At 41.3% G+C, this 12,863-nt stretch overlaps 1 protein-coding gene and 1 long non-coding RNA gene across 8 annotated transcripts in view; one reads left to right on the forward strand and one right to left on the reverse strand.

Moving 5' to 3' along the window:
- Positions 1–12,863, reverse strand: part of ULK4 (unc-51 like kinase 4) — a 620,462-nt gene that overhangs the window by 121,352 nt on the left and 486,247 nt on the right. The gene's annotated exons all lie outside the window — the stretch shown is intronic.
- The window catches only part of LOC108312811, a 420,933-nt gene that overhangs the window by 71,472 nt on the left and 336,598 nt on the right, over positions 1–12,863 (forward strand). The window lies entirely within an intron of this gene.

The following is a 12,863-nucleotide window of genomic DNA, read 5'->3' on the forward strand; positions in this document are numbered from 1 at the left end:
GTGATCCACCTACCTTGGCCTCCAAAAGTGCTGGGATTACAGGTGTGAGCCACCGCACCCTTAAGAGATACTCCTGAGATTTTGAGCAAGACAGATTCAGGAAATGGCTAGTGGAATAGAGTCATTTACACCCAGTCCTTCTCTATTTTTTTAAAAAAGAAAATTAGCTGGGCATGGTGGTGCATGCCGGTAGTCCCAGCTACTTGGAAGGCTGAGGTGAGAGAATCAAATGAGCCCTTCAGGTCAAGGCTGCAGTCCCCATGATGGCACCACTGCACTCCAGCCTGGACAACAGAGTGACACCGTCTCAAAAAAAAAAAAATAAATAAATAAAAGAGAGAGAGAGAGAGAGAAGTATTACGTAGACATTAATGATATGGAATTGTTAATTTTCTTGGTTGTGATAATGGTATTGTGGTTAGAGACCAAGTGTCATGATGTCTTCACTTTCACATGACTTAGAAAACACATACACACACAGAAACATGGTAGAAGGATAATTCTTGATTACACAGGTGCTCATCCTGTGATTTTTCCAACTTGTCTGGGATTTTGAGACTTTTATAATAAAGAACAAAAGTATTATCCGTGGCAACAGAAACCTGAAAGAGCAGAAGGCGCTAGAGAGAGAGTAGGGAACACATTTTATGTGCTAAGGTTACAGGAAGGGAGTGGGGAGCTGAATCTCTTGAGAAAATGGAAGGAAAATCATGCTGCACAGGGGCTGCAAATGACAGATTGGGGGAAAAAAGGAAGGGAAGACAACTAGCCTGGGCAACAGAGTGAAATTGTGTCTCTAAAATTAAAAAGAAAAATTATATCACAACTTGGTACGCACAGCCACATGTGCAAACAGATGCAGAAAACAAGAAAAACGTTTCACAAAGCAGTGTCCTATGAACAATATATTAAGATCTGTTATTCTGTTCGATTTCATTTTTCCTTAAGTAAAAAATGCTATACTGTGAAACTTTAAATTGCTTTCAATGGATCATGATGTGTAGTTGGAAAAACACAAATCTCAATCAACTTGCTTGCTTTGTCAGCAGTGAAAGTGAGAGCGGTTGTGTCTTGTCTACTGCAGTACGAGCAGTTGGCTGAAGAGCTGAGACTGGAACACAGGGCTTCGGGCTCCTCTCCGTCCACATTCTTCCTGCTCCACTGAGCTGACTTCCACATTGTTTCATTGTTAAAACATACATGAAACTTTTCAACCTCCTTAACTGACAATATTTCCCAAATCTCAAGCCACGTCTGCTTATTATTATCCTTTATACTACTTCTGGGAAGAAATAGTCTGTTCAGCCACTCAGATCATAAACGTCATGAGAGCAGAGGGCTTGCCTGTCTTGTTCTTCAGTATACCTTCAGCACTTCCACATCTGGCTCATAAGAGATGCTCAATATACTACTGCTGAATGAATTAATGACTCTGCTCTTATGGATTTAGCTATATCTCAATATTGATAACTCATATATACATATTCCTTTTTATAAAACTACAGCCTAATTTTGTTTTTCGTTTTGTGGCCTGCTTTCACATTCACCCATCCTAATTTTCAAACACCAGATCACTTTTTCAAGATATTATGTCGTTTTTAACTGAACACGCGCAAAATTACACTTATATTAAATGGGTCTTTCTCTACCTCTACTGAAGGTACTAATAATATTCCAGGTATCTGAATTAGGAATTCTTATGAAATGGGGTCCACAGACTCCAGTTTTCTCAAAAGTCAGGCAGGAAACAAATGTTTGAATCACCTGAGTATAAAACAGGGATAAGTGGGGCCACAGCCTAAGCAGAGAACCCAGCACCCCTAAAACTGTTGTTGACCCTTTGTGTTCGATTTGTGAGCCACACTTAACTTACATTCCCCTTCCTCAGAGACCCACACTCAATTGTTCACCACCCCTGGCTGATTTTTCCTATGAAATGTCTCTCGCAATGGTTCTGTACCACTCATCCCTGATGCTATCGAACTGCAGATACCAGGAGACTCCACGTAGGGAGGAAAGTAGAGAGCTGATATTTGGGGAAGTGAGACCTGTTCAGCGGGATCTGAAGGAAGCTTTCCCTGTCACCTCCTGTGACATGTGATCTTGTCGATACCTGTGGTAAAGATCTATCTGTTTCCTCAAGGCTCTAGAGGTGGACTATCATTTTACCAATAGTAACACAGACGTCCGAGTCCCGAGACGGACTGGCTATAAATGACTCTATTCCACTAGCCATTTCCTGACTCTGTCTTGCTCAAAATCTCAGGAATATCTCTTAAGGGAATGATGTAAAAATTTTAGGCACTATTTTTTTTTGATAGACTTTAAAAAAAATTGGCAAATAATTATTGTACATATTCATGGGGTACACAGTGATGCTTTGATACATATAATGTATAGTGGTCAGATCAGGGTAATTAGGAAAACTATTATTTAAAACATTTATCATTTCTTTGTGTTGAGAATGTTAAACATCTTTCTCTAGCTCTTTGAAACTGGATTTTATTATTAACTATGGTCACCCTACAATGGTACAGAACGCCAGCACTCACTCCTCTTATTTAGCTGTAATTCTGTACCCTTTAACAAATCTTTCCTTATCCCTTCTCTCTTCCCCTTCCCTTCCACTCCCAGCCTCTAGAACCCTCTGTTCTACTTTTTACTTCTGAGAGAGCAACTGTTTTTAGCTTTCACATATGCGTGAGAACATGCAGTGTTTGTCTTTCTATGCCTGGTTTACTTAACATAATATCGTCCAGTTCCATCCATTTTTCTTTGTTGGGAAAATACAACAAAGTCATTCAAAGAGTTCCCAATTTAACTTGCAAACCCTATGGCAATCAGTGGCAGAGAAAGCTTATCCAGCAGAACTACAAATGGGTGTGTACACATTCAAGAAAAAATCTCTTTCAGAAACACTTAAGAGCATCCTCTCAGGGTTTCAGGAAATCTTCTAAGAAACCAGATTTCATAAAATTGATTAAATTTACATTTAACTCATTTGGGTGCATAATGTTTCCCTTAGAAATTTGACTGGTTTTACAACAATCCGCCCCCCTTTTTTTTTTATCTTTAAGAATACAAATCAAGAAAAGAAGGTCTTAACCACAAGAAAAATCAGAAAAGAGAGGTATAATTTTGCCTTTTTATTATACCTCAAGGAATCCTTACTTTTCTAGTAGAAACGGTGTCCCTTCTGATTCTAAATTCTATAACCCAACCTGGCGCTAAAATATTAAAAGAATGGCTGCAGAGGGACTGCTGGCAAGATGGCTGAATAGCAACAGCTCCGGTGCGCAGCTCCCAGGAAGAGTGATGCAGAAGGCGGATGATCCCCACATTTCCAACTGAGGTACCTGGTTCATCCCAATGGGACTGGTTAGACAGTGGGTGCAGCCCAAGTAGGGCGAGCTGAAGTAGGGTGGGGCATTGCCTTACCTGGGAAGCTCAAGGGGCCGGGGAACTCCTTCTTACAGCCAAGGGAAGCCATTAGGGACTGTCCCCTGCACTCCGGCCCAGATACTGCACTTTTCCTCTGGTCTTCACAACCCACAGACCAGAAGATTCCTTATTTGTGTAAGCACCTCTACACAAATAGACCAGTAAATCTAGAAGAAGTGGATAAATTGCTGGACACTTACACCTTCCCAAGACTAAACCAGGAAGAAGTCGAATCCCTGAACAGACCAATAACAAGGTCTGAAATTGAGGCAGTAAGAGCCTACCACCCAAGTAATGTCCAGGACCAGACAGGTTAACAGTGAACTCTACCAGAGGCACAAAGAGGAGGTACCATTCCTTATGAAACTATTCCAAACAACAGAAAAAGAGGGACTCCTCCCTAACTCATTTTATGAGGCCAACATCATCCTGACACCAAAACCTGGCAGAGACACAACAAAAACAGAAAATTTCAGGCCGATATCCCTGATGAACATCGATGCAAAAATCCTCAATAAAACACTGGCAAACTGAATCCAACATCACATCAAGAAACTTATCCATCACAATCAAGTCAGCTTCATCTCTGAGATGCAAGGCTGGCTCAACATACGCAAATCAATAAATGTAATCCATCACATAAACAGAACCAAAGACAAAACCACATGATTATCTCAATAGATGCAGAGAAGGACTTTGACAAAATTCCACAGCCCTTTATGCTAAAAACTCTCAATGAACTAGGTATTGATGGGATGTATCTAAAAATAATAAAAGCTATTTATGACAAACCAACAGCCAATATCATACTGAATGGGCAAAAACTGGAAGCATTCTCTTTGCAAACTGGCACAAGATAAGGATGCCCTCTGTTACATCTCCTATTCAACATAGTATTAAAACTTCTAGCCAGGGCAATCAGGCAAGAGAAAGAAATAAAGGGCACTCAATTAGGAAAAGAGGAAGTCAAATTGTCTCTCTTTGCAGACGACATGATTGTATATTTAAAAAATCCCATCATCACAGCCCAAAACCTCCTTAAGCTGATAAGCAACTTCAGCAAAGTCTCAGGATACAAAATCAATATCTAAAAATCACAAGCATTCCTATACACCAATAACAGACAAACAGAGCCAAATCATGAGTGAACTCCCACTCATAATTGCTACATAGAAAATAAAATACCTGGAATACAATTAACAAGGGATGTGAAGGACATCTTTAAGGAGAACTACCAACCACTGCTCAGGGAAATAAGAGAAGACACAAACAAATGAAAAAACATCCCAAGCTCATGGTTAGAAGGAATCAATACTGTGTAATTTATAGATTTAACGCTATCCCCATCAAGCTACAACTGACTTTCTTCACAGAATTGGGAAAAAACACCTTAAATTTCATATGGAACCAAAAAAAGAAAAAAAAAAAAAAAAAGCCCANAAAAAAAAAAAAAAGCCCACATAGCCAAGATAATCCTAAGCAAAACAAACAAATAAAAAGAACAAAGCTGGAGGCATCACGCTACCGGACTTCAAACTATACTACAAGACTACAGTAATCAACACAGCATGGTACTGGTACCAAAACAGGGGTACAGACCAATGGAACAGAACAGAGGCTTCAGAAATAATGCCACACATCTACAACTATCTAATCTTTGTCAAACCTGACAAAAACAAGTAATGGCGAAAGGAATCCCTACTCAATAGATGGTGTTGGGAAAACTGGCTAGCCACATGCAGAAAGCTGAATCTGGATCCCTTCACAAAAATTAACTCAAGATGGATTAAAGATTTAAACATAAGGCCTAAAACCCTAAAAACCCTAGAAGAAAACCTAGACAATACCATTCAGGCCATAGGCATGGGCGAGGACTTCATGACTAAAACACCAAAAGCAACGGCAACAAAAGCCAAAATAGATAAATGGGATCTAATTAAACTAAAGAGCTTCTGCACAGCAAAAGAAAGTATCATCAGAGTGAGCAGGCAACCTGTGGAATGGGAGAAAGTTTCTGCAATCTATCCATCTGACAAAGGGCTAATACCCAGAATCTACAAAGAACTTAGATTTACGAGAAAAAAACAACCCCATTAAAAAGTGGGTAAAAGATAGGAGCCGACACTTCTCAAAAGGAGACATTTATGCAGCCAAAAAACATTAAAAAAGCTGATCATAACTGGTCATTAGAGAAATGCTAATCAAAACCACATTGAGACACCACCTCATGTCAATTAGAATGGCGATCATTAAAAAATCTGGAGACAACAAATGCTGGAGAGGATGTGGAGAAATAGGAACAATTTCACACTGTTGGTGGGAGCGCAAATTAGTTCAACCATTGTGGAAGGCAGTGTGGCGATTCCTCAAGGATCTAGAACTAGAAATACCATTTGACCCAGCAATCCCATTACTGGGTATATACCCAAAGGATTAGAAAGCATTCTACTATAATGACACATGTATGTGTATGTTTATTGCGGCACTGTTCACAAAAGCAAAGACTTGGAACCAACCCAAATGCCTATCAACGATAGACTAAATAAAGAAAATGTGGCACATATACACCATGGAATACTATGCAGCCATACAAAAGGATGAATTCGTGTCCTTTTCAGGGACATGGATGAAGCTGGAAACCATCATTCTCAGCAAACTGACACAAGAACAGAAAACCAAACACCACACATTGTCACTCATAAGTGGGTGTTGAATCATGAGAACACATGGACACAGGGAGAGGAATATCACACACCAGGGCCTTTCAGTGGATGGGGGGCTAGGAGGAGGGATAGCGTTAGAAGAAATACCTAATGTAGATGATGGGGTGATGGATGTAGCAAACCACCATGGCACATGTATACCTGTGTAACAAACCTGCACATTCTACACATTTATCTCACAACTTAAAGTATAATTTTTAAAAAAAGTAAAAATAAAAGAATGGCTGCAGAATTCCTAGTTTCCTCATCTGGTATCTTTAAAAAGGTAACGACTCTATACATGAAGAAATGCTACAGTACACTCATTTTCAGCAACACAACATGTCTGTTCTCCTTGCAGTGAGAAGGACCGGTGACCTACATGAGAATTCAGAAGGAACATGATGGTGAGCACAGCAAGACTTTCTGCAGGCCACAGGGTCAAGATTCTTCATGGAATAGGCATTTGTAACAAATCCTCAATACTAATCATCTTCAGAAAATTACCCCAAATCACACTCCTTCCACCTCTGCTGCACCAGGTAGACGGGTGAGAAGGTGACAGAGAGCAGAAAAAGTTTCTCCCATGGACTGTTTTTCTTCTTTCAGAGAGTAGTGGAGAGCTTATACTTAGGCCAATTTTAGGCACAGAACACATTTGTGGTGGTTCATGTGTAGTCAATATTTTGAGCGCTGGAGTAAGCTAGCTTTAATTAAGAGACAAGCAGCTAATCTACAATCATTGCCCTGGGAGAACTCCCATTGATATCCAGTTTAAGGGAAAGGTAAACTTGGGAGAACTTGAAGGATTTCCATCACATTTTTGAAGCTAAAGCGGAAAGTGTAATTATAAAACCTCCCAACTTCCTGTTAAATTACAGCAGATAATTAAATCGTTAGGTTTCTTCAACATTTTCTGGATGCTCTAAATACAGACTAAGTAAAAAAGAGCACCCTAGAGGCAAAACACATCCCACCTCCATTAGCAGAAATTAAACATCCTATTGCTTTGTTAGTGAAAAATACAGTTTTAGAGAGTGACTGTCACAAGATTGGAACTTTAAACAAAATGTCAAGAATCAAGGGCCCTTTCAGTGATGCACAGGGAGGAATCTGCCACGTTTATTCCCCAAGGCGATTCTCTGACAACCATGGTTTACCAGTCACTGACATGCTCATTACCTGTAAATTACGGGGTCAAACATATCTGGGCCTGCCCTCTCTGAATCCATCCAGGCTGGCTCAGCTTCCGGTACAGGAGGCCACTCTTCCATCAGGGCTTGAAAGGAGGTGCTCCACCAGCTCAGAATGCTCTTCTTTTTAGACGCGCTCCTGGCGGGGGTGTGTGCTTAATGAATATCCTCTGACTAGGTGGTCCTCAGGGAGCTTGTCTTTTCCTCCTTAACTTCTTATGGTCAAGAAAACGCATTTTCAGGCTCCCTTAATCCAATTACTGGTGCCAGGTAATAAATCTAGATTGCCTCTCTTTCTCTATGGAATCTGATTCTTCTGCTCCAGTGAGCGAGCGCAGCCTGAGAGCTGGGTCTCCCCAGAGTCACGGGAATTTCTGCTTGTACTCCTTATATCAGTGAAGTTCCTGTCCTCTACCCACATGCATATCCAATCTCATGCAGTCCTCAGAAACTTGACAGGGATACCGTGGAGGAGACCGAAGCTTCAGACTCTGGGGTAACTACATGTCTTCTATGGGCCTTCCCAGTCTGACCTATGTGTGTCTGCCAAGTGCTAACACGAGCTCCCAATAGGGACTCAAGAGCAAAGATGAACTGCCAATAACAAAATCGCTGTATTTTATGAACATTCCTTATTCAGCTCAGTAAATACTTACTAAACACCTATTCTGTGATGGCTACTATAGTAAAGTTCCATTTCACTGTGAGGAAAACTAATTCGGTAAGGACGCTGCCAGAGCCTTTTGTTTCAGAGACCAGAATTCCTTAATTTCACCAAGAACGTCCAAACTCCAAATGCTCCTAAAGCTCATGTCTAGTAAAGCTCTGGCGTTCCCCGGCCCATTTCTTATGTCTTCCTAATCTAGCTCCATGGATTCCTGGGCCTTTGGTCAGGACACACTTCTTCCTGCTCAGCGTGTAGAATACCAACACCTTCCAACACTCAGCTTAAACACCCTCTCCTGCCAGCTTCCTCCCCTAAATGATCGTTCCTAAGGAAGCTTCCTGGCTCCTGCACCTAGCACTGACTGGATTCTGCTTTGTAGTGAAGCTGGTTGCTTCCGTGTCTCTCTGGCTAGAGATCCCTGAGGGCAGGGAGCAGCAAGATCAGATCTTACTGTTCCAGTATCTCCAGTGCAGTGCTTTGCACACAGTCATAACTCTATCCATGACTTGTTTTTCTATGAATAAAAGAATGAATCTCTCAGGTGCTGTCTGGATCAAAGTTCAGTCAAATTCTGCCGGACAAATACCTGTGGAATTCAGATCAGTCCTTGGCAAAGCAACAGCCTGGGGCCAGCTACTTGGAGGGAAAACGGGCTGGGGTAATCCGACCTGGGCTTGATACCAGCTCTACCATTTCCTAGTTGGTGGCCTTGGAAATTATTTCCATTTTACAGGTTATATGTCTCCCTGAGCCTTAGTTTATAACCTGTAAAATCAGAATAATTTGGGAACAATCACTGGAACTGATCTCTAGGGATGCTGTCAAAACGATAGGAGATTAATGCACCAAAAATCCCAACACAGGGACTTCCACACAGTAGTAAGCAACATCTGATAAACACCTTTCATATGGCAGATACCGTAACATTCCGAAGATACAGCAAATAACAAGACCGACCACATTAGTACCCCGGAACAAGGGTAATGTAAAGACAGGAACAGAAAGTAAGCCAACAATTACAAAACAGCAGCTGCCAGAGAACTGAAAACAGAGAACAGCAGAACAAAGAGGAAGGAGGACTGAATCAGTCCAGAAGCACGAGATGGGTGTATCGCATTCCTCTTTGGGTAACTTGCTATTTCTCTCCAAATGTACTAATCTCCGTACAGATGCTCCCTGACTAATGATGGGGCTACTTCCCAATAAACCCATCAGAAGTTAAAAACAACGTAAGTCAGAAATGCATTTAGTACACCTAATCTGCAAACCATCATAGCACAGGTAGCGTGCTCAGAACACTTACATCAGCCTACAATTGAGCAGACTCATCTAATACAAACCCTATTTTGTAATACAGTGTGGAGTATCTCATGCAATTTATTGAAGACCATATTGAAAGTGAAATGTAGAATGGTTGTATGGGTACTTGAAAAACAGTTTCTGCTAAATGAGCATCAGTTTTGCCCCATTGTAGGGTTGAGAAATCCTGAGTTGAACAGTGGTAAATCGGAGACCATCTGTCTTCCGTTTAATCAGAACCAAGCTCAGAAGGAGCAAGTCCAAGGTCACACCTGAGCTGACCAGGGCCCCTAGAATCTCTGATTGCATGTTTTATATGACTTGGCCCGACGCTGACTGACCCACGGTAAATCAGAAATCTTTCAGAAGATTCTGAGGCATTTATCACAATGGCAGGCCTGGAAACATTATGGGCATTCCTGAACAACTGAAGTAGAGACATCAAAGGGTTAGAGTGACCTTCACAGACACCCTCCAGAGGAGGGCAGAAAACCGTGTATTTTAACTCTTGGGACTGTCCAGGCTCTTTCTGTTGCTGAGCAAACAGTTGTTGTAATCTCAAACCAGAACATTTTTGCATCTTACTTCCTAAACACCAGAGAAAGGCTCCACAGTTCCTTGGAGGAATGGCTGATTCCAAGGCTGGAAAAGGGATACAACATGAGCCTGGAATATCACATTATGGTGGAAAGCGCTCCCCACATCCCCCCAAAAAGATGCAGAATGTCAAAAGACAGCAGACATCCAAAAGCCATTCCCATTAGCCAAATCTGGGGCAGCTGTGGATTGTCACCCACTGAAAAAAATCCATGAGCCAATCCTGATAACAACATATGTTTTAAACGATCAATAAATAGGACAGAGAAGGTGGGACATCAATGTAGGACACATTTTTAAATGTGGTGTACACACACGATGGATTATTAGTCAGCCTTTAAAAAGGGAAGAAATTCTGGCACGTGCTACATCATGCATTAACCTTGAAGCCACTCTACTGAGTGAAACAAGCCAGACACAAATGGAGAAATTCTGTGTAATTCCACTCGTACGAGGGATCTAGGGTGGTCACAGTCATGGAGACAGGAAGTCGAGTGGTGGTTGTCAGGCACTGGGAGAAGGAGGAGTGGGAAGTGACTGTTTCACAGGCACAGGGTTTCCGTCTGGGAAGACGGGAAAGCTGTGGGGAGGGACAGCAGTGACGGCCGCACCACAATGTGAACGTGCTGGACGCTACTGAACCACAGACTTAAAAATAATCCAAGCAACAAATTTTATGTTATATACATTTTACCACAATAAAAAGAAAACAGATGAGCAGCACCAGGACCAACTTTTATTTTCGCATAGAAAGGCAAAAATCACTGGGATTCAACTTTTCTTCCACACACAAAATCTGCCTGGCCCTATGTGGTAGGTCAGAAATTATACAGAAGTCATTTTATTACTTTTTAAATTGTATTATTATTATTTTGAGACAGAGTCTCTGTCAGCCAGGCTGGAGTGAAGTGGCGCGATCTCAGCTCACTGCAACTTCCACCTCCTGGGTTCAAGCAATTCTCCTGCCTCAGCCTCCAGAGTAGATGGGATTACAGGCACGCTTCACCACACCCGGCTAATTTTTGTATTTTTTAGTAGAGATGGGGTTTCGCCATTTTGGCGAGGCTGATCTCAAACTCCTGATCTCAAGTGATCTGCCTGCTTTGGCCTCCTGAAGTGCTGGGATTACAGGCATGAGCCACTGCACTTGGCTGGAAGTTATTTTAAATAGTAAAGCAAACTAAAAGATGGTAGAATCTATTTATTTCAACCAAGTTGGGGTCTAATTAATTAATCTGTATGATTAATTTGATCAGTGTTTCAGTAAATAACATAACTTATTTCCAAAGACAGGTCCATAATATTGCAATTCTAAAATCTAGAAAACTCTGAAAATCAAAACTTTTTTTGTAAGTTTTGTTAAAAAACACATTTGGTAGAAAAACCTGACCTGAACTCACATGAGCCTATGTTTGGTCTTTCTTTGCCCCTGCTTGGCATAACTATTCATACATTTTGCCACAGAAATATCACTGTGCTTATGATGGCATCGCCTGAGGGTCTCCTATGGGCATCATATAATATACAGTATAAATACCATGACAAAACTGAAAATTCTAAATTAAAACAAAAATCTGGTCCTGAGTTTCAAAGAGACTGTAGATCGCTATAAAATTTAACCATATCAGATATCAGACCAATATTTTCCAAGTTTTTGACATCCTCTACCAAATTCACAGTTTTGACACATCTACAGATCACTTACATTATTATATTCTCTAGCACTTGTCTTCAGATTGACTCACCTTTTTTCTTTAAATAAAGTAATCGTTGAAGAAACATCTCCACTGTAAAACATGAGCACTTGAGAGGCCTGCTCTGTCTAAAGGGGAAGTTTTGAAGGATTGGAGAGGTGTTATACATGCAACAACAAACTGAAGCTTTTGCTTTGAATAACCAGAGAGACCAAAAGTAGGTGGAGATGAAATAACTGCATCACTACGTGACACCACGTTATCTGGCGCTAGGCTGGTGCACCGTCTCCAAGACCTGCTCTCCTCAGAAGTATTCACCCCACGCTTGGGGAGCTGAACTAGACCATCATAATACTCCCACTCAGGAATGGCTCCACTGAGATTAGTAAGTCTTGTTTGGGGCTGGGGGGAGAGGTCATGCCCATACAAAAGCACAATATTGCAGTGAGGGGCCAATCTCCTTTTCTCCCTTCTACTTCTGTCGCCCATCACCTGTCATGCAGGTTCAGCTGGGTCACTCGCTGCAACTGTCTACTTATCAAATCAGTGCAAGGCACCCTGAGTACGGCTCTCTGCAACATCCGCAGCCTCCACCTGCCACAGGACACTTCAAGGTGTCAGGATCTAGAAGTCAACACAGACTGACAAACCAGAAGACGACAGGTGAATGGAACCTCCACCCTTTTCTAACTTCACTAGCGACTGTAAATAGAGCCCTTCAAAATCGGCAGAGAAAGATTTGCTGCAGAAAGTGAATAGGTTTTCAAAAGTACTTTCAAATAGACATCAGCTATATATGCATTTTAAAATAAAGTAAGTGAAGCAGAAGGGAAAGTTTTTCCTTACAGTAGAATGCTGGGAGTTAGAAATGTTGGGGATGAGAAAATATCCATTTTGCAACAACTACAAAACAATAATAACCAACTACACATAGATTAAACCAAGTGATCAAAATTGAAACCACCAATAAGGGGCAAACAGCCACCAAGAGCCTCTGGATGTGATGGAGAGGACCAATTTACTTCTAGATTACTCATGAATCAAATCGTGAAGAAACACCAAACAGACCCAAACTCGGGGAGACGCTACAAAATACCTGGCCTATAAGCTTCGAAAATATCATCAAAGACAAAGAAAGACTGAAAGACTACCCCGGATTAAAGACTTATGTATACCAAAGCACATAATCCCCACTGTGTCCTATACCAGAAAAACAACTCTGAAATCTATTGGGACAGACCCAGCTAGAATATGGGCAGACGACTGGTAA

Source organism: Cebus imitator, unplaced genomic scaffold, assembly GCF_001604975.1.
Source record: "Cebus imitator isolate Cc_AM_T3 unplaced genomic scaffold, Cebus_imitator-1.0 Scaffold129, whole genome shotgun sequence".
Taxonomy (NCBI): Eukaryota; Metazoa; Chordata; class Mammalia; order Primates; family Cebidae; genus Cebus; species Cebus imitator.